Source organism: Pogona vitticeps, chromosome 5 (genome assembly GCF_051106095.1).
Source record: "Pogona vitticeps strain Pit_001003342236 chromosome 5, PviZW2.1, whole genome shotgun sequence".
NCBI classification, from domain to species: domain Eukaryota; kingdom Metazoa; phylum Chordata; class Lepidosauria; order Squamata; family Agamidae; genus Pogona; species Pogona vitticeps.
The window spans coordinates 158,294,461-158,322,172 of NC_135787.1; the positions used below are offsets into that span (position 1 = coordinate 158,294,461).

General features: G+C 40.8%; 1 protein-coding gene across 12 annotated transcripts in view; it reads right to left on the reverse strand.

The window, feature by feature from the left end:
- The window catches only part of ANKS1B (ankyrin repeat and sterile alpha motif domain containing 1B), a 456,219-nt gene that overhangs the window by 95,349 nt on the left and 333,158 nt on the right, over positions 1-27,712 (reverse strand). Inside the window, exon 1 of one of the 12 annotated variants that reach the window (XM_073000240.2) lies at positions 83-108. The exons of the other annotated variants lie outside the window; for them this stretch is intronic. The gene's annotated coding sequence lies outside the window, so the exon portion shown is untranslated. Of the gene's footprint in view, positions 1-82; positions 109-27,712 lie in introns of those variants that run through there. 12 annotated transcript variants of the gene reach the window in all.

Here is a 27,712-nt window from a genome sequence, read left to right on the forward strand (position 1 = left end):
GGCTCGAGAGAAGAAAGGTTCACGACATCTGTAACCTCCTCCCCCCACCGCCTCGGGTGTGTGTGTACGCGCGCCTACGTACCTATTCTCTCTCTCTCTCTCTCTCTCTCTCTCTCTCTCTCTCTCTCTCTCTCTCTCTCACACACACACACACACACACACACACACACACACACACACGGGAGGGGCGCAGAGAGTAGCGGAGCGGCCCTCGCTCTTCCCTGCACCGTAGACTCGGGGAAAGGAGATTGGTTTTCAGCGTATCTACACAGCTGAGGCAAATGCCGCCTTCCTGGCACCGAGCCTGACGCCCATTCACACTGACGGAGTCTCAAGACGCCAGACAGACTTCAGGAGTAAAGAGTGGGTTCGAACTAGCGGGAGTAATGCAGTAGCCATTTAAATGCGTACGGCCTTATACCAACAACTAGAAGAGGAGGCACGTGTAGTTAACGACTACGCAAATCAAGGGACAGAGCGCACGTTTCGAGAGCGGTACAGTTACTGCTTCGGAGTGCGGTTTCCAATTACAAGACAACCTTTTTAAAAGGAAGAAATTAGCTTCTGTAGCGGTTGAACGCGAAGCGACAGGGTGGGATTTGATTCTCCGTTGCTACAAGGGTAGTAGGCAGGGGTTTCCCCTTGCAGATGTCTCTCCGGTGGGTAGTACAAGAGGGGCTTCACATAAGAGGCCCAGGCTGGAGGGATCTTGGGGATCAAGGAGCTCCTCACGGATCCCCCCCATCCCGAACAAAAAACCGACAGTATCTGAAGCCCCTTCTTCAGAAATGGGTAAGCGGATTAAGAAAAATCGGTGCCCCCAGCTACAGCTTGTTCAGCAGCCAAGGGGGGGGGGGCGGCTTGCCCCTGCTTTGTTTGTTGGTGCCCAGGATGAGTCTCCAGGAATTGCTTCTGCAAAAACTGATTCCTTCCCACAGCCAGATTGATCCCGCCCACCACCTACCTAGGAGCCAAAGCTGCCAAGAGGCCTTAGTGGAAAGGAGCCTCAAAGAAGACAACAATGTCACTAACAATGTTCTACAGTGTGCCACTGTCCCATTCTTCTGAAACAAAAGCTAAGATTTGAGAGTTGCATCCAGGTTTCATCATACTGAGAAGAGACCCATTGAAATAAATAGGTTTACCTTAGTGGACACTTCCATTAATTTAAATGGGTTTAGTCTGACTAAACAGGAGCCAGCCTTGAGGGGAAAACATACCGGAAAACAGTGATATGTCAAGAGTTAGTAACAATTTCCCAACACAATAAGGAAAGCAGTTCCTGACTAAACGGCTACTATGGATTGAGCAGCCCTGGATGGATGACTATATTGGGAGAAATGTGTGGGAGGACAACACTTGCTTATTCTCCTGTGTCTCTCAGAAGCTTTTAATACTTCTGAATATCAGTCAAGGTTTTCTTCTACCAGCCTGCTGGATATGCAAACTGGAAGCACTATGGTCTGGTGGCTTCATTTTTGGCTGGCAGGTAAGTCCCCAAAAGAGGTGCTGAGGGACTCTTGCTCTTCACCATTGTGCTGTGGGGCTGAATTCTGTCATCCTTCACTTTTGGCTCTAACATGCAACTGTTGAAGCAAGTCATCCAGAGATTTGGTGGGAGTTGGCAGAGTATAACCCTTAGGCAACATGAACCTTCCCACTTCCATCTTCAGAACCCTCCAAACCCCTCTATTATTTTTTTTAAAAATCCTCTTGTGTCTTCTAAGGAGCATGATATTTTTGATATATTGTCCCCTACTCCAAATTTATAACTTTTTTTTTAAAAAAATGTTGCCACTAAAGGGCAAGAGTTTTTTTACGAGGAGGAGGGGATGATGACGACTTGGTGGTTTGGTCAGAAGTAGGTTCAGTCCTCTAAAGCAGGGGTCATCAACCCCTGGTCTGCGGCCTAGTGCCAGTCCATGGGCTTGCTGGAACTGGGCCATGGATACGGATCAACACACGTGCGGTGGGCATGTCATGCTCAGGGGGGGTCACACCTGTAGTGGGCATGTCACACTCGCGCAGTTGTGTCATGGAACAGTACCATAATCACTCCAACCTAACAAAAGGGATGCTATGAGATCCAGCCCAGATGTCACCCAAGACAAGGACTGACTCCAGCTAAGGTTGTTGAGGCAGTAGTGATTCCTTTTGGACAAATGCAGAGTTACCATAGTGAAGTGTGCCCTAGTAATATCCATATTAGATTAGAGTACTGCAATACCTTGTATGTGGGAAGTAGAAATCTTTGTAGCCAGAAGCTGCAACTGGTGCAGAATACAGGAGCTAGATTACTTATCAGAACTTGTGTATGTGTTGTGTACAGTAGGACAGCCATATCCATGGGATCTGTACCCATAGTTGCATTTATCTGTTTTTAAAAAAAACACCAAAAATACACATTCCCAAGGTGTGTTATCAGGACTGACCACTAGATGGAAACAGAGACTATGCTATATACAGGCCTGGTCTGATATCTCTGAGGGAAGCAGCTTCCAGTGAAATGTAGAAGCCGGGGGGGAGGGGGGCTGGGAAAGGCAGCACTTGCTGGTTTCAGGGAAGCATCCCTTGTGAACAGGAGGGCAGGAAATCCAGTCCTTTGGCAAGACTGGGCCAGGGCTCCCTCTCTCAATCATGCATAGACACCAAAGAAGCTGGAGGTAAGTGCTTTGCTTATCCCCTATTTCCAGCAGTACCAACCTACAGGTGAATTTTCATGGCAATCTGAACCCAGGTTTCCTGAATCTTACATTGTTATTCTATCCACATCAACACATTGCATATTCCAGAACCTAACTAGTCACATAGGATACATCCCATCAGTGGTAGATATATCTACACTTACCTGTATCTTTAAATCTTTGGATCTGAGTGTTACAGGATATCTGTTCTAATATAAACCTGCACAACCATTACGATCAAAGGCTTGTCTCGATGCATCTTTCCTGTGCTAGCTCCTTAACTGTGGAATTGCTTCCCTGAATTATGCTGGCCCAGTGCTCTTCTTATCCAGTCTAAGGGCCAGTTTAAAACAAATATATTTTTTCCAAGCTTGTAATGAACAATAAGCTTCATTTAGTGATGACAGGTAAAAGTAAAGGTTCCCCTTGACATTTAGTCCAGTCGTGTCAGACTCTAGGGCGCAGTGCTCATCCCCGTTTCCAAGCCATAGAGCCAGTGTTTGTCCAAAGACAGTTTCCATGGCCACATGGCCAGCATGACTAGACACAGAATGCCGTTACCTCCCCACTGTGATGGTACCTGTTTATCTACTTGCATTTACATGCTTTTGAACTGCCAGGTTGGCAGGAGCTGGGACAAGTCAGGAGAGCTCACTCCGTCACGTGGATTTGATCTTACGACTGCTGGTCTTCTGATCCTGCAGCACAGAGGCTTCTGCGGTTTAACCCGCAGCACCACCATGTCCCTTTAGTGATTATGTTTAACTGCTAATGTTGTGTTTCTTTTTTCTACTGTATTTTCTGCGTAACTGATTGCACTTACTTTCAAATTAATTTTACAATTGCGATCTTCAAGAAAATACTGTGGTGTAGAGTGGCTAGTGGTCAGCCCAATTAGCTATCTTTTGCAGGATACTCTACTCTTTCTTCCCACTGTGCAGTTCCCTTTACCCCTCCATCCCTCCAGAAATCAGCACCCTCAGAGCATACTGATTTCTTACTTACTTATGCACCCTTTAAAATATTTTTCTAAATATTTTTTTCTATTTCTGGAAACAGAGAATTTCCCTAAGCCTCTGGATACCTTCTTCCTGTGCATTTTTGGTGTCCTTTTGACCATTTATGAAACTATATTCATGGCTGAACATCAAAAAAGAAAAAACAAAGTGAATGGATAATTTTATTACTACGTAAATATATTAAAGAAAACCAAAGTGGGTTTATAATAGGAAGACAAATGATAAATTTGATCAGGAGAATCTTAAACATTATATATTTAGTAAGAAAACAAAAGGTGAAGACAGGAAAAAATTTATTGGATATTTTCAAGGCATTTGATTGTGTGGAATGGACATTAAAAATGATAATGAAAATATTAGGTTTGGTGGGGGAGATTTAAATGTATGATAGCTCAATTATGCCGGCTGGATAGCTCAGTGGTTTAGGTATCTGGCTGCAAAGTTAGAGGTTGAGAGATCAATCCCTACTGTGCATCCTGAGAGAAGAGCCATCCTGTGTAGTCGTGGGCAAGCTGTGCCACTTTAGGATGCCCCCAAAAGAAGGGAATGGTAAACCACTTCTGAGTATTTTTTACCTAGAAAATCCTGAAAAGGGTTACCATAAGTCAGAATTGACTTGATGGTATATGATGATCATTATTAGATCAAATATATTCAGTCAGTGCTACAATGGTATTGGTAAATGATGGTATAACAGAACAGATATACCTAGGCCAGTGGAGGCAAACCTTTTTTGGCTCGAGTGTCCAAAATGAGGGGGTAGGGAAGAAACCAGTGGCTTCCGTGCTGCCCGGAAGACCAGAACCGGAACAGGAAGTGGCAGTTTCAGGGGGAATCATGGGGATGGACAGGAAGTTAAAGGGGGAATCATGGGGACGGTCAGGAAGTTAAAGGACACGGAACAGGAAGAGAAAGGGGGAATCCCAGCTGCAGTCACTTCAAAAGGTTTGTTTCCACAAGGATGGGTGGGTAGGCCACTCACTCGCGTGCCAGAAGAAAGGGCTTCACGTGCCAGATGTGGCACACGTGCCATAGGTTCGCCATCTCTGACCTAGGCCATAGTATTAGTCAAAGATTTCCCCAATATGGTTTGCTTCAGATATACAATTGTAAACAAATGTTACTAGAGAAGACAAATTAATTTGCAGTATACGTACTAACATAAAGTAAAATTTAGTTTATTTGCTGATGATACTTTATTAACAACATAAAACCCTGTGTTCCTCCTCTAAAAATGAGGTGCGTCTTAAGGTCAGGTGCGTCTAATGGAGCACAAAATACTATAGTTAATCAGTGAAGACATATGCTTGATATCATAGTCCAATAAATTAATAAGGTTGAATATGGAATCACAGGAATTTCACTGGAGCCATGAAAATACTGTACTCTTTTTATATGGCATAATAAGAGTATTGTAAAAATACTGAATATCCTTCCCTTTGAAATATGTTTTTAAGTTAGAATAAATATAGAAAAATATTTATCTCATCAGTTTCTCCATTATATCCAGTTGTAGAGTTGGAGAAATTTCCAGAAAATGTAAAACAAAATATGAAAAATTAGTTACAAAAGAAACAAGTTACTAGATTAAAAATTGCTTATAAATAGCGGGGGAAACAGGAAATAAAAGAAATACTAGGAACAAAGAGAAAATCTTGGTTTAATATTATACAACTGCAGCAAGATTGGAAAGAAAAAATATAAATAAAGGGAACTCATGAGACTGGAAGAAATGGTATTACAGAAGAAAAATGCAGATGAAAATAGGTTAATGAAAGAACAATAAGTAAAAAAATCATAAATATTGGCTGCAGAGGAACAAGATGATTTTCTTAAAACAGTATGGGAATCCTATTTGGAGAATAAGTACTGTGGTTTGGAATAATATGCCATATGGGAATATTGAAATACAAGTCTGTAATAGTAAAGGAAAAATGTATAAGTTAATTTGGAAATGGTATTTAACTCTGGTTAAATTAAATCAGATATTAATTATTCTAAGTTATGTTGAAAAGGATGTCAGAAAATAGGTACTTATTTTCATATGTGTTTGGAATGTGAGAATATATTTGAATTTTGGCAATTGGTTTTCAAGGAAATAAATGAAATGACTAAGTAAAATTTAGAGGTATGCTCTAAAATAGTGTTTTTATCAATATTTGATAAAAAGCAACCTAATTGAATTAACTTCAAATTTATTAACAAGAGCAAGATTAATGGTAAGTAAGAATTGGAAAATAAGGTATGGTTTTAATTAATGGTACAGAGAGGTGGTGGCGCTGCGGGCTAAACCGCAGAAGCCTGTGCTGCAGGGTCAGAAGACCAAGCAGTCGTAAGATCGAATCCACGCGACGGAGTGAGCTCCTGTCGCTTGTCCCAGCTCCCGCCAACCTAGCGGTTCGAAAGCATGCAAATGCAAGTAGATAAATAGGGACCACTTTGGTGGGAAGGTAACAGCGTTCCGTGTCTAAGTCGCACTGGCCATGTGACCACGGAAGATTGTCTTTGGACAAACGCTGGCTCTATGGCTTGGAAACGGGGATGAGCACCGCCCCCTAGAGTCGAACACGACTAGACAAAAATTGTCAAGGGGAACCTTTACCTTTACCTTACAGAGAGGTTTGGAATACTGTACAGCTATTAATATTTATTAATTAGATTTATACCCTGCCCATCTAGACCAAAGTCTACTCTTAATAATAAATTAACATGTAACATTAAAGATTGATACTGTAATGATGTTTTTATAGATATTGGGGAAGAATTTGTTTATATTAATAAAAGAGAAAGGATATATATCTTCACAAGAGTGAATGCAAATTTGGAAGGGGAATGGGGTTCCATAAATGGAGGAAAATCAGTTACATTGCCAAATGGTCCTGGAGTGGGGGAGCGTGTTTTGTCTAATTGCTTTTGTTGTTTTGTGCTTTACGTTTTTTTAAAAGTTTGTATGTTTTTGCTTATGTTTTTATGTATGTAATATATAAAAATGGGATAGATGCCAGCTGTGACACACACAGGGTTTTGATTTTTCCCTAGAGGTCTATAAATACAATAAATAAATAAATAAATAAATAAATAAATAAATAAATAAATAAATAAATAAATAAATAAATAAATAAAATTCTATAGGGCTCTTAAGGACATGTCCAGATATCAGATTCCCCAACCTGACAATGGTATCAATTCTGCCATCTCATTAAGCAATTAGCAGTAGAATGTACAGAACACTACAGGCAAGATGATGATGATGATGATGATGATGATGATGATAAATAATAATAATAATAATAATAATAATAATAATAATAATAATAATAATAATAATAATAATAATAATAATAATAATAATAATAATAATAATAATAATAATATAATTTATTGTCATTGTAAGTATATACACAGTATACCCATACAACGAAATTCACAGACACCCAGAGACCAGACACAAGCACACACATAACATTCCCCAAACACTCCCCGCCCACTAAAAATTCCCCATTAAAAATACAAACATCTACACCTCAGGCCAAGTAACACAGTCCAACTAATTATTCACTACTGGTGGTCTTTAAGCTCATTATTAATTGCAATTATAGCTCTAGGATAAAAACTATTTAGAAAACGTGTGGTCCAAGTCTTAATTGTTCTATATCTTGTGCCAGACGGTAACAGTTCAAAAAAGTTATAAGCAGGATGGGAAGAGTCTCTAAGGATGCTGTGTGACTTCCTCAGACAGCGGGGTGTGAAGATGTCATCCAGGGTTGGTAGCTGGAGCCCGATGATATTCTGGGCAATTTTAATGGTTCTCTGTAGAGCTTTTTTGTCCGCTACAGAGCTACTCCCAAACCATGCCAGAATGCCATAGGTTAGGACACTCTCAATGGTGCTACGATAGTAGGACAGAAGTAAATGCTGTGATAAATTTAACTTCCCGAGCATTCTCAGGAAATACAGCCTCTTGTGTGCCGTCTTTATTAGCATGTTGGCATTTATAGTCCATGAGAGGTCCTCTGAGATGTAAGTACCCAGAAATTTAAAACTACCAACTCTCTCCACTTCCTCACCGTTTATGTACAGTGGTAAATGTACATTTCTCTTCCTCCTAAAATCAATTATGAGTTCTTTAGTTTTTTTGATGTTAAGTGTGAGATGATTTTCTTCACACCATAGTATCAATCTTTGTACTTCCTTTCTATAAGCAGACTCATTGTTCTTATTTATGAGTCCCACCACTATCGTATCATCCGCAAATTTAATAATTGCATTGGTGTTCTATAGTGGGGTGCAATCATGTGTGTACAGGGAATAGAGGAAGGGACTTAGCAAGCAGCCCTGGGGAGCTCCTGTACTTAGTACCAGGGTAGAAGAATGGTGGGATCCCATCCTTACTGACTGTGGCCTATCTGTCAGAAAATCTTTTATCCACATGCAGATCTCCTGAGGTAATCCCAGGTTGATCATTTTTAAAAACAACCTATTTGGTAGAATGGTGTTAAAAGCAGAGCTATAATCCACAAACAACAGCCTCGCATAAGTTCCCTGTTGTTCTAAGTGGCTCAATACAGTATGGAGTACGATGGACACAGCATCATCAGTAGATCTATTTCTCCTGTATGCAAATTGCCATGGGTCCAAAGAAGGTGGAAGACTAGCCTTAATGTAATCCTGTGAATATGATCAAACCTTCCACTTCTGAAACAATGAAATCCAGTGAAAACAGAGAGTTATCTCTTCTTCCAATTGCAGACTCCTATACACCTCAGAAACTATGATACAGAGTGAAAAAGTATCCAGTGCAAGTTTCGAAACATCTCTGATATCTGACGGAGAGAGGATAGAACAAGGAAGTCCCTTCACAATAGCACTGCAGCACCAATACTGAATTTAGGCCTGGGCCCGCCAATGTTCAGTCTCTCACCCAAGCAAGTTCTGGGATAAGATCCTTTCTTTCATTACTTATAGTCCATGATACGCCTTATATCAAATCCTCCCATTAGCTTATGTAGCTCGGTATTGCCTGCTTTGGCTGACAACAGTTTTATGAACATCAGTGATCTTTCACAGCTCTGGAGATTACAGTCATTGAAGTCCAAACTCTTTGTATACAACAGAGGTCCCCAACCTGTGAGCTGTGAACCGGTCTCAATCTGTGTCCTTGGAAGGACTGGACCACCAGGACAGATGAGCGGCAAGTAGGAGGTGAGCAGCAAGCGAAGCTACGCCTCCTGTTAGTGCACTCCTATTAGGTTCTAATGCTGCTGTTGATCTGACAGGAGGCGGAGCTTCAATTGCAGCTCACCTCCTGCTCCTGCTCGTTGTTCCCTTTATGAGTTTGATTCAAAGCTATCTTCCAACAACCTACCGCATAACAAGTACAAACCCCCCCCCCCGGTCCTTGGGAGAATGGTCTTCAACTAAACCGGTCCCTGATGTCAAAAAGATAATACTTTATTACGATCAACAGATCAGATGTGAATAACACAGAACAACCGCACAAAAATAAACAGAATCAATACAACTATAATATACATTATGTGCGGCAGACTCTTAGGGAAACAAATTCCATAAATAATTGTTAGGAGCATACCCCTACCCCCAGTTCATACATATTCATATATGCATACATACATGTCTATATCTACAGGATTAAGGCACCATTTCTCGCCTGCAGACTAGTGCTGCTGCACGGAAACTGGCCACTTTAATCGTTACTGATGGACACTGGTCTGCCAGCAGATAACATGTATAGTACTCATCATCTCTACTGGGGATGCTTTGCAAAATTGGACGAATAAAAGTGCCACGGATACCAGTATAGAAGGAGCAATACATGGCTAACCGTCTCCACCACACCAGCCTCACAAGGACATAAGCGCTCTTAATAGGGAATGTTCTTGTATCTGCCTTCCAGCAGGACTGAAGAAAGTACGTACATTAAACTTTGCTAATGTAAAAGCTTTTCTATATTTTGGAAAGGGTCAGCTCTTCCTCATTTGCCTGATAATCTGCACTAATATGCTTATGCCACCCACACAGATATTTGCTGGCTTAAAATAATCTACACAAACTTCCATTCCCAGATTTTATTTTCAGAAAATGCTAAAATTGTTCAATACCTGATACGCCATTTCTAATAAGTCTTAATGTTGGGACAACACATGGGGAAGGTGTCTGGGATCCTAAAATAGCTGGATTCCAGGACCGTGAAGTTGATGGATTCTGACAGGATCCACCTTTATCAACACAGGGTTTCACCTTCGCGAGCAAAGCACCTAATCACATAATGACCAGGAAGAGGCGGCTGTGTGTTTAGTCATTTAGTCGTGTCCAACTCTTCGTGACCCCATGGACCAGAGCACGCCAGGCCCTCCTGTCTTCTACTGCCTCCCGGAGTTGTGTCAGGTTCATGTTGGTTGCTTCGCAGACACTGTCCAGCCATCTCATCCTCGGTCGTCCCCTTCTCCTCTTGCCGTCACACCTTCCTAACATCAGGGTTTTTTCCAAGGACTCTTTTCTTCTCATGAGATGGCCAAAGTACTGGAGCCTCAGCTTCAGGATCTGTCCTTCCAGTGAGCACTCAGGGTTGATTTCCTTTAGAACTGATAGGTTTGTTCTCCTTGCAGTCCAGGGGATTCTCAAGAGCCTCCTCCAGCACCACAATTCAAAGGCATCAATTCTTCGGCGGTCTGCTTTCTTTATGGTCCAGCTCTCACTTCCATACATCACGACAGGAAAAACCATAGCTTTGACTATTCGGACTTTTGTTGGCAAGGTGATGTCTCTGCTTTTCAACATGCTGTCAAGATTTGTCATCGCTTTCCTCCCAAGAAGAAGGCGTCTTTTAATTTCGGGGCTGCTGTCTCCATCTGCAGTGATCATGGAGCCCAGGAAAATAAAATTTGACACTGCCTCCATATCTTCCCCTTCTATTTCCCAGGAGGTGATGGGACCAGTGGCCATGATCTTAGTTTTTTTGATGTTGAGTTTCAGACCGTTTTTTGCACTCTCCTCTTTCACTCTCATTACAAGGTTCTTCAATTCCTCCTCACTTTCTGCCATCAGAGTGGTATCATCTGCATATCGGAGGTTGTTGATATTTCTTCCGGCAATCTTAATTCCGGCTTGGGCTTCTTCCAGTCCAGCCTTCCGCATGATGTATTCTGCATACAAGTTAAATAAGCTGGGGGACAGTATACAGCCTTGCCGTACTCCTTTCCCAATTTTGAACCACTTAGTTGTTCCATGACCAGTTCTGACTGTTGCTTCCTGTCCCACATATAGGTTTCTCAGGAGACAGATAAAGTGGTCAGGCACTCCCATTTCTTTAAGAACTTGCCATAGTTTGCTGTGGTCCACACAGTCAAAGGCTTTCGCATAGTCAATGAAGCAGAAGTAGATATTTTTCTGGAACTCTCTGGCTTTCTCCATAATCCAGCGCAAGTTAGCAATTTGGTCTCGAGTTCCTCTGCCTCTTCGGAATCCAGCTTGTACTTCTGGGAGTTCTCGGTCCACATACTGCTGAAGCCTACCTTGTAGGATTTTGAGCATAACCTTGCTAGCGTGTGAAATGAGTGCAATTGTGCGGTAGTTGGAGCATTCTTTGGCACTGCCTTTCTTTGGGATTGGGATGTAGACTGATCTTTTCCAATCCTCTGGCCACTGTTGAGTTTTCCAAACTTGCTGGCATATTGAATGTAGCACCTTAACAGCATCATCTTTCAAGATTTTAAATAGTTCAATTGGAATGCCATCACCTCCACTGGCCTTGTTGTTAGCCAGGCTTTCTAAGGCCCACTTGACTTCGCTCTCCAGGATGTCTGGCTCAAGGTCAGCAACTACATTGTCTGGGTTGTCCGGGATATCCAAATCTTTCTGATATAATTCCTCTGTGTATTCTTGCCTCCTCTTCTTGACGTCTTCTGCTTCTGTTAGGTCCCTCCCATATTTGTCTTTTATCATGTTCATCTTTGCGCAAAATGTTCCTCTAATATCTCCAATTTTCCTGAACAGATCTCTGGTCTTTCCTTAGAGGCGGCTATTGATGTATATAAAGAAGAGAATAAATTTCCTGTCTCCCACAGTTTTATTTTTAATGAAGCAACTTTGTCCTACGTCAGTGTTGAAATACATTCTTGAAATTCAAGAATTCTATAAGTACAAGTAAGAATCCCACTTAGTTATTTACTTCAATAAATATATTCTATTTACTGATAATATTTAATGGTAATATTTCCTGTTTGATATTTTCGCTTAATGCTACAGTACTAAAAGTAAGCAAATTATTAGCTTCTACCCAGAACACATTATGACATAAGTTGTTTGCAGCTGAGTCCTATGATACAAGCAGGTGTGTTCATACTCATCACATGGAGACTTTTTACTTGCAGGTTTAAGTAAGTCATTTCTCACACAGCAATATCCACGCAACAAAGTAAAGAAGCAATTGAACAGAACAAGACTGGCACTCAGGAACAATTTTCTGCTGGACAAACCCAAAACAAAAAGCAAAACCCCACTTCTTGTAATCTATAGTTCCACCTAAAACTACTCAAAGTTATCACTGGTTCATGCTGAAAAATGACACATTCTTCACTTTTCTGAGTTGGGAGCTTATTGTTATATATGGACAGATTATATAAAGAGACTCAGCTCTATCGCTCTTGCCTCAAGCAAAGATAGTTTTTTAAAAATCTCATTACATATATTAATCAGCTCATGCATCCAGGTTTGTCTGTATTACAGTAAGACCCCATATCCACAGATGATTGATTCCAAGCCTCTCTGCAGATGCTGAAAAACATGAATTACAGTGGTGCCTCGACGTACGAACGTCCCAATTTACGACCAATTCAAGTTACGACCAGCTCCGGCCACAAAAAGTTTGCTTCAACTTGCAGCCGGAGCCTCGAGTTACTATTGGAAAAAAGGCAGGGCAAGGGGCAGGGAATTCAAACTGCTAACTGTGGGCGGCGAAGAGGCTGCTTCTTTGTAGCTCTTTCGCCCCAGCGGTTAGAAAGTGTGCGTTCTGAGGAGGCTTTGCACTGCTTGGTAATGTAAGGTGCTGCTTTCTGCTTTTTAAAAATTGCCTGTTCTGGGTGGGGTTTGCAGCGTGGTTTTGGGCTGGGTGGTGGGGTTATGTTTCTGTGCTGTGATGGGTCTTGCAGTCTTTGTTTTTTTGGGGGGAGGAGATTCTGCATTTCCGATGGGTGTTGCAGGGTTTGTTTGCTTCTTGGCTTTCCCCCCCATTTCCGATGGGTCTTGCAGGGTTTGTTTGCTTCTTGGGTTTTTCCCCCCATTTCCGATGGGTCTTGCAGGGTTTGTTTGCTTTCGGGTCCCCCCCAATTTCTGATGGGTCTTGCAAGGTTTGTTTGCTTTTGGGGGTATTTTCCCCCATTCCCAATGAGTCTTGCAGGTTTTGTTTGCTTTTTTTGTCCCCCCCCCCATTTCCGATGGGTCTTGCAGGTTTTCTTTGCTTTTTGGGGTTCCCCCCATTTCCGATGGGTCTTGCAGGGTTTCTTTGCTTTTTGGGGTTCCCCCCATTTCCGATGGGTCTTACAGGGTTTGTTTGCTTTTTGGGGGCGGATTGGATTTCTGATGGGTCTTGCAAGGTTTGTTTGCTTTTTGGTTTTTTCCCCCCTTTGGCTGTAATGGATTAATTGTGTCTCTGATGGGTCTTGCAGTGTTTTTTTGTGTGTTTGTGTGATTTCCCCCCCAGCTAGAATTGATTAATCACATTTCAATGCATTCCTATGGGAAATGGTGCTTCGACTTACAACCATTTCGAGTTATGACCGTCTTCTGGAATGGATTAAGTTCCTAAGTCAAGGCACCACTGTATAGCAAATACTATTTTAATAGTGAATGTTATATGTAGCATGGTCTCTGGCTCTCTCTAGTGGCCAGTTCTGGTAACTTTATCTTTAGAAATCTGTATTTCTAGGAATTTTCTTTTTTTAATTTTTAATATTTTCAGACTGTGAATAAGTGAATTGGTGGATATGGATCCTGTGGTCCTACTGTATTACTAGTGTATCTAGCCTACGTGATTTTTTTCAACATGATTCTGAGATAGAATTAGTGGCTGCTGCCTTAAGCTAAAACAGACAGTCTGGTAAACAGGAACCATTGCTTTAATATTCCAGCGGGAAACTGACTTGTATAACTGAGCCTACCATTGCCAGCATATATGCTATTTGAATGTTTACGACTCGTATTAATGATAGAATTAGCATTTTCAGTAGGTAATTTCATTTTGCCCCACTTGCATAAATGGAATCAGTGTGTAGATAGACCTGTAGATAGACCTGTGCCTTGAATACTGTACTCCATCATCTGAAAAAGTGAGCTATGTTCATGAAAGCTTATGCCAACTAGAAAGATGCCGCAAGACTCTTGTGTTTATTGCAATAACATGGCCACCTTCTTAGGAATCTTTCTAGTTTGTTATAGAATGTTGCATTGGGAACAACACTGCATCATGACATTGTTCCAAGGGATAAAAAATGTTATCCATTGGAAATTAACTCTAAAAACACATCCAGCATTTAATGGACGACATGTCACTGGCATAATGGGAGGCACAAACACAACAAAAAATTGTATGTAGCACCCTGTATTTACAAACCCATCAAGGTGCAACATTATGATCTTTTCAGAAAAGGAATTCCTTCCACTCAGTATGTAACACCTTCTCTTTACTGGAGTGGGATGCTGCTGGACAGTGACTGCCAGTTCTTCATGGCAGTTTTAATATAGGAAGGCTAGAGTATAAAAAACCCTTCAGTGTGCCCATGGGTGTAGGAGATTACTGTGTACGTCTATATGGTAATGTCTCAGTATGGACCAGCTGGACTCAGGAATGACTCAACAGTGTGTAAGTGTGTCTCTCTGTTCCTTTTCTTACATTCTATTCTGCTGCATCCATGCCAACCATCTATATGATAAATTTGATAGGACACCAATGGCTTTCTAGCTGCAGCTCATTGCAGTGCTGGCTAGTGCAAATCTACCAATTAGCATAGCTTTTAATGATATAGTGGCATTCCCAATTAAGCATTCTTTCTGAAGGCAAAAAGTAATATTTCCAGGCTGCTTGGGTAACCAAGCTCTTGTTTGAAGCAGCTTAAAAGCCGCTTTTGGGAGTAAGGGGCCATGGAAGAAGAAGAAAAAAACACTTGGTATTTAGTAGTGATCCCAGTTAACATTCGAAAATCCTTAGTATTTGTACACAGAGACCGAAAGTCTTTAATATTCTCCTACCTTCATGAAGAGCAAATGCTCCTATGAAAGGGGACAGCATATTCTGCCTAAATGTAGTTCATAACCTTCCTGTCATTCCAGTTGTTTTGATATTGGCTTTTATATCTGCAAGCTAAATACTTCAATTGAAAATATAGTGTAGAAACAAAGCAAGAGTGTCCTCTCTGACAGAAAATCAAAAGGGGTGTGCAAAAACCCCACACACACAACAGGATGCAAATGACGGCAAGCAGGATTTCAAGGAAAAACGTTACACTTTTGTGTCGCAGCCATTTCTTACCTATTTCTTATTCCCAAACAAACTACACCAGAGCACAGGTTGCTGTCCTCTGAAGATGCCAGCCACAGAGACTGGTGAAACGTTAGGAAGAACAACCTTCAGAACATGGCCAAAGAGCACGAAAAACCCACAACAACCATCTTACCCATTTTCTTTTTAAAGATTTCATTTTGAGAACAAATAATCTCCATTTTGTTATAACAGTGTTCAAACATCATTTAGCTGCTTAAACAATTTTGGTTAAAAAAAAACACCCAACCCTCAGAATTCCACACCTTTGTAAATAATTATTAACATGCTCTTGATAAGAATTGCACAGCATTTTTTCACTCCTTTGGGGTGATCTTCCTGCAATTGTTTGCATGATGAACTGGGAACAGAATTTTACAATCAATGAATGACCAGGCTTATAAAGGAAAGCTGCTGGAGGCAGGGGACGGAGAGATAATTTTCCTTCTACAATAATGCAAACTAACAGGAATCTGGTCAGATAATGTGAACATCTTCACACACTTATAAGTAGACCATCCTGGGAAAGTCAACATTTTCTTTCTTATGATAAAGGCTCTCCAAGAAGCTAAAATATTGTATTTCATTAACTTCCAGTTGATGCATTTCTTTATATTCCAAAAACAGCAAACTTTATATTTCTTTTTACTCAGTTGTTAAATAGTACTCTGTGCATATTTAAGTGTACTTGATTAGCATTCCACATGATAGAAGCCTGGGCATTGGCATATGAACAAAGTTGTGAGAACAGGTACTCAGAAACCCTAGCTCAAATGAAGTCTTGCTAATAGCATTCCTTCATTCTTACTCGAGTGAATAAACAGAGGTAATGTTTCTGGATTCACCAATGGTGAATTTCTTATTCACTGCTGAATATTTTCAGCAAGGGTGACATAGTTTAAGCTAAAGTTTACTTCAGGCATGCAAGCTGCTCTGTTGGTGGGCAGTTCAGAATACAACCTCATGAAGGCAGCTCCATGTGCCAAGTCACATGGGTAAAGTGGCTCCTCATGTGGGTCTTGTTATTTCAAGCTAACAAATACAGACTTTTACAGGAGAAAGTGACGGGGTATTCCCATGGCAGAAATTGCAGCAATCATACAGAGAACCACCTTAAACAAATTGACTTGCCACAGGGAAGTGGCTCCCTGTAGTTGTACTTCAAGCAGCTGATTGCACAGTGGGCTGCGTGTGTAAACTGAGCCCTCTCAGCATCTCCTACTCTGCATATAATCAATTGTAATTAACACCTCTAAAGAACTTAAAATGTTTTAAATGTTTTGCTGATATTAAAAGGAAAGACATCCGACTTAAGGCTAGCAGCTGATACATATACTTGGGTTACTCAAGGTTTGGAATCACTGAACCAGAGGAATGTTAACAAGCTTTGGATCACTGAGTGGGGAGAGGGAATTTGCAAAAGAAAACACCCTTGAACAAATGTTTGTAAGTGAGCAGACTCAGGACCAACCATAGCCCTGCTTGCAGGTTGTGCGAATTCCAGTCATATAACTTCTTCTCATGCTCCATGGCTCATTGGAGACAAACGTTTAATGGCATGGAAGAGACAGAGACAATGGCAGCTTTGAACGCTCTCCAAACCTTGTAGGAAAAATAAGCTGTATATACAAATCTTTTTGAAAAGCTGCCTTTTACATAGCAGGAGTCACACGTAGAATGGCATTTTACCTAACAATATGCTCTGCAGTCCCAATCCAGTTCCCAACAGGAAAATCAGTAGCTATTCTGCTCTGGGTCTCAAAGGTATACCGTATTTTTCGCTCCATAAGACACAGTTTCCCCCCCCAAAAAAAAGTGGAGGGAAAAGTGTGTGCCTCTTATGGAGCGAATACTGGCCCCCCGCCCCATCGCTGCCTTCCCAGACCTCCAGAGGCCCCAGAAGGCCCCACCCCACCCTCACCAACACCCTCGGAGGTTTCCCTGGCTTACAAAGCACCAGGAACTTCTCCTTCCTCCTCCTGCCGCACGCCCGGTCCACGGAGCTCCTCTGACCAGGGTGTTTGGTGGCACTTACTCATGAGTAGACCTGCACCTCCTGCAGTGCTTACTCATGAGTAGACCCGCACCTTCGTCAGCCCTTAATCATGAGTAAACCTGTACCTTCGACCCCACCCTCACCGACACCCTCCTACCTTAATCGCTGCTGCTGAGGTCTTTTGGCCTTGGAGCCACGCATGTAGAAATGGGGACTGCCTGCCCTTTGCAAAGATGGTGGCTGTGGCTTCATTTAGGGTTGGGAAGCTGCAGCTGCCATCTTTGCAAAGGGCAGCCTGGATTCCCTTAAGGCAGGCTAAGGGAATCCAGGCTGCCCTTTGCAAAGATCGCAGCTGCAGCTTCCCTACCCTAAATGAAGCTGCAGCCACCATCTTTGCAAAGGGCAGCCATTTTCCCTTTTTTCACTCTGTGGCTCCGAGGCCAGAAGACCTCAGCAGCGGCAATTAAGATTATGGTGATGGGGGGGACCCCCACAGTGCCTTCTGAGGCCTCCGGAGGCTTGGGAAGGCAGCAATGGCGGTGCGAGGGGGAACCACAGGAGGCTTCAGACCAGTAAGGTGCTGCTTTTTTACTTTTTAGAAAAATATTCTGGGTGGGTTTTGGAGGGTAGGTTTGGGCTGGGGGATATGTTTCTATGTTGCTTTGTTTTTTGGTGAGTTATTGTTTGCAGTCCCAGCATGGGACTTGCACTGTTTATTTATTTAATTGCCCACCCCTGATACAGAGGAATATTTTTTCCTATTTTCCTCTTCTAAAAATTATGTGCGTCTTATAGTCAGGTGTGTCTTATGGAGCGAAAAATATGGTGTAGGGACCAGGATGGCTGGGTTGTAGGCATATCTGCAAAATCAAATCCTACTCAAGGTGGACTAAATTGTTGCTGTCATAAAGTCACCTCTGACTTACTACAACACCATAAATGGTTGATCTCCAAAATGTCCGGTACTCAACACCCCTTCTCAGTTCCTGTAAACTCACATCTGCGGTTTCTTGATGGAATCAGTCCATCTCATATTTGGTCTTCCTCTTTTCCTGCTGCCTTCAACTCTTCCTAGCATAATTGTCTTTTCCAGAGATTCTTGTGTTCTTATAATGTGCCCAAAATATCACAGCCTCAGTTTTGTCATTTTTGCCTTCAAAGGTAGTACAGACTTGATTTGCTCTAGGAACCACTTCTTTGTCTTTCTGCCCATAGTATCTGCAAAGCTCTATTTCAGGATTATATTTCAAATAAATAATTTTTTCCTTGTCAGCTTTCTTTACCATTCAGTTTTACATCTGTACATAGTGGTTGGGAATACAGTGGTGCCTCGCAAGACGAGCTCCCCGTTTAACGATGAAATCGCATTATGACGAACTTTTTGCGATTGCAAAAGCGATCGCAAAATGATGTTTCCTATGGGGGAATTTCACTTTGCGATGATCGGTTCCCTGCTTCGGGAACTGATTCTCGCAAAACAACAATTTTTGGCCAGCTGATCGGTGGTTTCAAAATGGCCACCGGGTAAAAAAATGGCTCCCCGCTCTTTTCTGGGACAGATTCATTGCTGCACAGGCAGCAAAAATGGCTGCGCTATGGAGGATCTTTGCTGGACGGTGAGTTTCAAGCCCATAGGAATGCATTAATCGGGTTTTAATGCGTTTCTATGGGCTTTTTTGCATTACGACATTTTCGTTCTACAGCGATTTCGCTGGAATGAATTAACGTCGTAATGCGAGGCACCACTGTACAGGAGTGTGGATAATCTTGGTCTTGGCACATCCTTACATCTGATTATATTTTCCAATTCCTTCATCCCTTCAGTCTTCTTCAGATTTCTTGACTGCACTCGCCATTTGGACTGATGATGAGGTATGCAAAATCTTTAATAATTTCAGTTCCTTCATTGTGTAGTTCTTCAGTAGCCTTGATTTTCGTCATCTTAATATTCAGGTGCAGTCCTGCTTTGACACTTTTTCCTATAACTTCCATCCAAATTACTAACTCGAACTTAATTTGACATGTATTTTCAAGCGACCCTTAACTCAGTTTCTTGCAACAGTTTTAATTACAACTACCATCCACATCGGTCATTTTATAAAGCTATGGCCTCTTTACTTTTGGCTATTCGTATCTGCGTCATTTATTTACTTTCTTTCTCATTTTATTTTTTAATTTATATTATGCTTTCTGTAATACTATAAGAGTACAGTGATTCACTGAAAGCCAGGAAGAAATTGAAAGTGTCATATTATCTTGCTAGTTCAGGGCACAGCCTCATTTTGTACACTGTGTCTAATTACAGACACAATAAGGTCAACACAGGCATTGACAAGCTACAAAAAAATGAAGACAGGGACAAAAATAAAACACCTGTACAGAAAGCTGAGGTATAAGGATATATTCTGCCAAGAAAATAAAGGAAAACATTGGAAATGTTCGAAAAATAAAACATTTGGAGAGGAGGACATAGAAGAGGTAGTGGGACTTACTATACTGGTTAGATTATGTTTTAGGGTAAAAAAAATCCTTGATATAAAATGAAAAGTTCACCAATGGAATTAGTTATGACTTTGGAGATTGAAGAATTCTGCCCAGGTTTTCAAGAAAGGTCAAAAGGCAACTGCCATGGATGATACTTTACTAGCTACAGTATACAGTACTGCTTTCTATTCCCAGAACCAGAAACACAATCCTGTGATTGAGGGACTGTTTTCCTGAAATCTCTGAACTCTGCATTTCAGTGTCCTTTGAGAGAATAGCAGCACAAAAACAAAAAAGAGAGGAGCAGGCTGTTACTACCTTGCAGCACTGGGAAATTGATAATAGTCTGCACCTATGCTTGTGTGTTGTCTGGCCGACGAAGAACTGTGGAAAGGAGCAGATGCTTACACATGGACATAGGTCACAGTTGACATAGATTTCTAGCAAGATGGACTGCCTTAGGAGCAAAAGGTTTTAGTGCTTGATAACAGGGAAAGGAAAACTGGTGATGTCAGTCTATAGAAAGTAGGACTCCAGGGCTGGGCTGGGATTGGCTGGGCTGAGCAGGCTTCAGCCTTGCAGGATATAGTTTGCTTTTTACTAAAACCATGATGGACACAAACTAGAGCTAGATGCAACAGTGGCAGAGAATTAAGGAACAGGTACTTCTTAACACATGCTCAGCTATGGATTTATACTTGGTTTAGCACCAAGAGATTAATGTATAATGAATGTGACACTGAGAGGCTGAAATATAGCAGCACTGCAACTATTATATATCTTTTTTTGTTTTTGCTGTTTAGTCGTTAAATCCTGTCCGACTCTTTGTGACCCCATGGACCAAAGCACGCCAGGCCCTCCTGTATTCCACTGCCTCCCGGAGTTTGGTCAAATTCATGTTGGTAGCTTCGATGACACTGTCCAGCCATCTTGTCCTCTGTCGTCCCCTTCTCCTCTTGTCTTCGTAATATATCTTTAGATAACTACAGTATAGCATTATAGATAAAAGAGGCACCTGTGTACTTTAAGTGGAGCTTGCACACAAATCTTTTTGCATGCAAATCTATGTCTGCTCCACCCTTAAAAGATTTCTTCAAATTAATAAATTAGCAGCCTAATCTAGGTACTGTATAGCAGATATCACTATTTTTAAAAAAAACTATCAGGAATTGGAAATGCTTGTTAATCTACTGCATCAGTAAGCTGCTAGTAGATCCCAATTTACCTTTTTGTCCTGCTCTCTGAAACATTCAGGTCCAGAAGTATATAGGTGGACAATATACTTGATGTTACAAAGTAAAGAAACATATAAACAAGAATTCAAGTACTACACCCAAATTCTGTCATTTTGAAATTCTCATCTTAAAATCCAGGCAATTAATATGCCTTTGAAAAATCCACTTATGTGTTAAGTACATAATATATGATCACTGCATTCTTGCTGTATTTCAAATTTTACAAATCAAATCTCTGAATTCTTCTTACATTTTAATGTCTCGGCATAAAGCTATATTCTAGCAACAAATAGTTTCTTTTTGCTTCAAATTATCTTTGTACTTGCAAATCAAACACACATGGTATCTGTTGGCAAGTTAAGAACTTCTTGTTCATACCAGCTTGTGGTCTGCCAAACAAATTATGCCCTGGTGTTCATCACTGATTTGAGTTTTACAGGCTGCTTTTTAAAAAATCCATCTCTTTTTTTGCACCTAGTTGCTGAAGTATTCTGATAGCTATTTTTTAATAGTTATAATTAAAATATTGTATAGAAATATTGGATCGTTCTATGAGTTGGGTATTTGGCTGAGGAGTCAGAAGTTCGGAGTTCAGATCCCCACTGTGCCTTCCAAGAGAACAGCCTGCCTGTGAATCCTTAAGCACAGTCCCATCCTTAAGCACAGTCCCAGAGTAACCCCAGAAGAAAGTAATGGACAGCCACTCAGGAGTATTCTCTACCTAGAAAAACCTTGGAAAGGCTCACCCTAAGTCAGAAACCATTTGGTAGCACATAATTATTATTTTGTATCTTTATTGTGTGCCTTAGTTTGGAAAGGTTGGTATGCAATTTAATAATAATAATAATAATAACAATAATGATGATGATGATGATGATGATGATGATGATGATGATGATGATGAAAAAATAATAAAAATAAAAATCTAACTATGATTTATGCTAGCAGAAAACACTATGGCTTGCACCCAATTCTGGGCAATTTATTCATTTTGCATTTTTACTGGGGATATCCAAGTGATACTCCTTACTGTTCTGGATGTTCTCCAACCCACAAGGGCAGCTTTTCAGATAGTACGTAGGATTGCAGTGGCTGAAGAAATCAGCAAAGTTTTATTGTGCTGCAAAATTAATTTCCACCAATATGAAACCATTATTGGAAGCAGCAACGGCAACAACAGTGGTTTAACAATAAATATAAGCACAACAATAGCAGCTTGATACATTTTAACTTAATATTGCCCACCAAAACATGTTTGTCAATAATTGACGAGTCATTGCATATAAAATTTTATAACTTGCACGATGTGTATGTGCAACACCTCACACTTTTATGAGATAACAAGAAATTGATAATAATGAGGGAATGGCAACATAATTGGGGACTGCTGAAATTTAGATTTACAGTGCATATGGAGTACTCATTGATATTTATGGACTGAAGCCAGGAAACTGGATGTGAAAGCATAACTACACAGTAATGCTTCATGTTGTCAGGCAGTTATTTATCTGCATATTAATGGAATCTATCAGATGAAACCAAAACTTTCTGGGGTCCTATCTTCCTGTTCACAGTGTTCTAGCCAGGCACTGGCATCTCTCAAACATGTTGTAAGGTCCCTGTTTCTGCAGTCCAAAAACAGGCCATGATACATGGTTGCTCAGCTGTGTTTGACTTGGTGAGCTGCTCTTAGGAATACGTACACATCTATAACAGATGCATGTTAAACAAGACTGCATTATCTACTTTGAATAGTACTTTTCCTTCCCCAGGCTTTCTCATATACTGCACAAGGCAGAAGTAGTTGCAACAAGATATAAGCCACAACATTCAATAACCTCCTTTCTTTGCAGTTTAAAAGTCACAGAGGTAAATATTTCCTTTGTTAATGCACAAGGAGTTTCACAATCTGCATAATTCAGTGAAAATGTATTTTTTTTGGCATTGACACAATATAATATTTAACAAGTTACGTTTAAAGTATGAGAAGAGGAAAAAATGAGCTTCAAAATAATTAGCAGTCTGAAGATATTTTTTCCAGAACAGAATGTGAAATCAACCTGATTCTGTCTATCACTTAAAGTGATGGCTCTGCTCCAGATCTGTCCAGCACAATCTACATAATCGCATTGTTAAATTTAAATAAACAAGCAATATAATGAAAAAAAAAAATAAAAGGGCACAGAATTACACATGTAGTCTCTGTCTCTTACTAGAACAGGACTACCTGAAGTGATATGCAGTGCCTTCATAGTTGAGTCAGGGTTTAGTGTGGTCGGCAGTAAATTGACTTTCCATGTGAAATATTCTCAAACAATATTAGTGCAGCTGTCAAAGGTGTGAAGTGCTTTGAGTTGCCATTTTCTTCATCCTGCTGTGCATGCAGAAGTAGATTTTACAGGGTCTAATCCACAATCCTTGAAAGAAAGTGGCAAAACTCATACTATATTCTTGAAGGCTTTCATGGCCAGGATCTGATGGCTGTTGTAGGTTTTTTGAGCTGTTTGGCCATGTTCTTAAAGTTTGTCTTCCTAACTCTCAGAGTCCTGTCCTCTGAAAATGCCGGCCACAGAGACTGGTGAAACGTTAGGAAGAAAAACCTTAAGAACATGGCCAAACAGCTCAAAAAACCTACAACAACCAAAACTCTGTCGTGGTATGGTTAAACCGGCATTTGTTCCCTGAGATTCTGGAAAGACTTACTAAAAGAACAGCTGCAAGACATCACAGCTGTAGCTGATAAGAGACATTGTATATAAGGCAAAAACGCCAGTACTTGGTGTGGGTTAATGTTGGTGAAGAGTTACGTGTGTAGGAGTGTTCGTTTGCTGTTAACTGCTGCATATCTACTGTTATTTTCTACTACTACTGCTTATCATCTCAAGTAAAATACCTCTAAAGAAGGACTGACTTCGTTCATTGTGCTTCTTTCTGCTGGACATCTGCTAAATTCTTCAAACAAAACACAACAGGTTATGGGATCCAGCCTGCGCTTCTGAGAGCAGCAAAGCTTGAGAGCAGTGAGTAGCATTGAAGATAAAACAGCGACAGAGAATGTCGGACACAGATGAAGGACCAGGAATGTCTGGAGGAGCGGCAGCTATAACTCAACAGATAACTCCCTATCCTATATGTCGTTTAACTGAGACAAATTATGCAGCATGGTCTCATAAGATGCAACTGCTACTGAAAAGGGAGTCATTATGGTCCGTAGTAGAAGCAACACCCACCCCCTTGACTGGAGAAAATCTACAAAAGGATGAGAGGGCACAAGCTCATATTGGCTTGAGCGTGGACGATGAATTGCTTGTGCACATACGAGGCTTGAACACAGCTAAACAATGTTGGGATGCACTTAAAGAAATCTACACACGCCAGTCTGTGGCCTCGAAAATAAGCCTGTCCAGACGCTTATACAATACAAAATTGGAGCCTGGAGGTGATTTACGAGCTCATCTTCGTCTCATGAAGAAAACGTTCAAAGATTTAGAGGACGTAGGAGTGAACATTCCAGAGCTACAGAAAGTACTAATTGTGCTAGGCTCATTAGATAGCAGCTGGGACGTATTTGCTCTGACCTTGGAGGCGATTCCGGAGAGCACATTAACTCTTCCATATATCACCAGCCGACTGCTGGAAGAGGAGGAGAAACGGCGACAACACACACAGGAAAGGAGGAGGGAAAGAACCCATCCATCCACAGCAAAGACAACAGAGAAGGAAGAGGCACCACACGTGTATGCAGCACGAAGATGCTACTGTTGTGGTTCAACATCTCACATTCAGCGCTACTGCAAGTCAAAAGAGTCAAGACGACGTGGGAAGACTGCAGGACGAGGCAAAGTAGCTGTGGTGAGAACACAAGATCCAGAGGAAGGACAATGGCTGATCGATAGTGGCGCCAGCTGTCACATTTGCTGTGACCCAACAAGGTACAAGAACTTGAAACCCTCCGAAAGGACTCAAGTAAGCTTAGCCAATGGAGCATCTGCAAAAGTTGAAGGGACTGGTAAAGTATATGTACCTGGGTTGCATGATGTAATATCTAACGTTTTATGTGTACCCTCACTCAAACAAAGCTTGTTAAGCGTATCATGCTTATTGCTAGAGGGATTCACAGTACAATTTAAAGGAAAAACATGCAATATTACAAAAGGGGACAAGTGTATAAAGGTGCCAATGAGAGATAATCTCTTTATCCTAGAAGCCACTCCTAAGGCTGAGGTGGCAAGAGCATTGTGCACAAACAAAGAAACCCATAAAGCATGTGCACATCTATGGCATAATCGCCTAGCTCACATAAATTACAAATATATACAAAAAACAGCTGAATTGGCTCGTGGTATAAACGTGCAAGAATGTAATAAATATGTGGATTGTCACACCTGTAAGCAAGTAAAATCACAAAAAGCCCCTGTAAACAAGAAGAGTGACAGACAATCACAAAAACCTTTTGAATTGGTTCATGCAGATATAGTAGGACCATTCAAAGCCACGGTGGGAGGAGCAAAATATTTTCTACTAATAGTTGATGATTACTCTCGATTTACATTCTGTTACCTACTGAAAGAAAAGAGGGAAGCATTTCAAAAATTTAGAGATTGGGTTCATATGATAGAGCGCAGATTCAACCACAAGGTGGCGCAATTACAAACAGATAGAGGGGGAGAATTCATGAGCAATGCCATGAAATCCTGGCTTGAAAAGACAGGAATCCAACATAGGACTACTAACCCGTACTCACCAGCTGAAAATTCAGTTGCAGAAAGAAAGGCAGGAGTACTACAGATCATGAAAGATGCTTTACTAAATCAATCAAAGCTAAGTCAAGTATTCTGGGGGGAAGCACTACAATGTGCTACACATTTGGTTAATAGGGTATATAGTAGATCTGTAGATAACATTCCATATAACTTGCTGTATGGGAAGGCACCAGATCTATCCTATATCAGAAGTTTTGGTGCTTATGCTTTTGTACATCTGCCAAAATCCCAAAGAAGGAAGGGAGCCTCTAAAACTCAAAAACTCATATGTGTTGGATATTCACCTTTCACAAAAGGGTATAGATTTCTAACTAAAGATAAGCGAAATATAGTGATTTCCAGATCAGCTAATTTCTGTGAACAGGAACTATTACCCCAAAGTGAGGAGAATTATTTTCCTACATCAGACATACCCCTCATATTGCAGGAAAGAGAAAATGAGTTGACAAAGCAACATACACCAGCAAAAACAGATAGTGAGGATGAGGAGCATAAACCTTTAACTCCTTCCATAACTCCAAAAGCTATAAAACAAGAAACAACACCGCCTATAGAGCGCAGCCCTATAGTACAGAGAAGAGAACTTCCACCAAGAACAACAAGGGGAGTACCACCCCAAAGGTTCGTTGTAGGAGAAGCTGTAGCATATAATGTACAACTTGAACCCCAAAAATATGAGGACATTCTCGAATTACCAACAAGTGAAAGGAAAAAGTGGTTTGAAGCAATGCATCAAGAGATGCAAGCCATGAAAACACTCGGTGTCTTCACCACTTGTAATTTACCACCAGGAAAGCAAGCTATAGGTTGCAGGTGGGTATATAGAATCAAACCCCAGGAGGGAGCAGATCCCATATATAGGGCACGTTTAGTAGCAAAAGGATTCTCACAAAAGAAAGATATAGATTATGGGGAAATATTTTCACCTACGGTAGCAGCTCAGACCATTAGATATGTCTTAGCACTAGCAGCTCAAAGACAGTGGCATGTGCATCACTATGATGTACAGACAGCTTACCTGAATGCCACACTTGAGGAAACATTGTATATGGAACAAGCACCAGGTTTCGAGCTACCAGAAATAGGTATAGAGCAAAAGGTATACCAATTAAATCGCTCTATATACGGCCTAAAACAATCTGCTAGAAGATGGGCTCTACATCTAAAGGAAAAATTGGAAAGCTTGGGCTTTAAAGCCACAAAAGCTGATGCATGTTTATTCATAAAAGGTACAGGTACTAAACAAATAATAGTGATATGTTATGTTGATGACCTACTCATAATGAGTGCTGATATGAAGCAAATAGAACACACAGCAATAAACCTAAAGAAAGAATTTACTCTAAAAGCACTAGGACCAGTAAAGCAATACCTAGGAGTAGAAATAGAAATAATACCAAAGGGTTTTGCACTGCATCAAAATCAGAAAATTAAACAACTCCTAGAAACATGGAGGATGTCAGATAGTAAACCGGCTAGAACTCCTATGACTGTAGGAAGCCAAATTGCAGAAGAAAATACTGAACAATATCCTCATGTAGAACAATACAAATCATTGTTAGGAAGTTTGCAACACATAGCCTTATGGACAAGGCCTGACATATGTAATGCAATTAACATTCTAAGTAGATATTCAAATAATCCAAGCCACAAAAACTGGACAGATTTAAAGAGAGTGTTAAGATATCTAAAAGGCACAACAGATCTGAAACTTAACATTACACCAGTGGGTGAACTAACAATTAAATGTTATGTGGATAGTAACTGGGCAAATGATGCAGAAGATAGAAAGTCCACATCAGGTAATGCCATAATATTTGGAAACACTTTGGTAGATTGGTCAGTAAAGAAACAAGCATACCTAGCATTATCAACCTGCGAATCAGAATTTGCATCAATTTCACAACTATGTACAAGTCTGGTATGGATTAAACAATTGATGAAAGATTTGGGAATAGACCAAAATGATCCAATTACTGT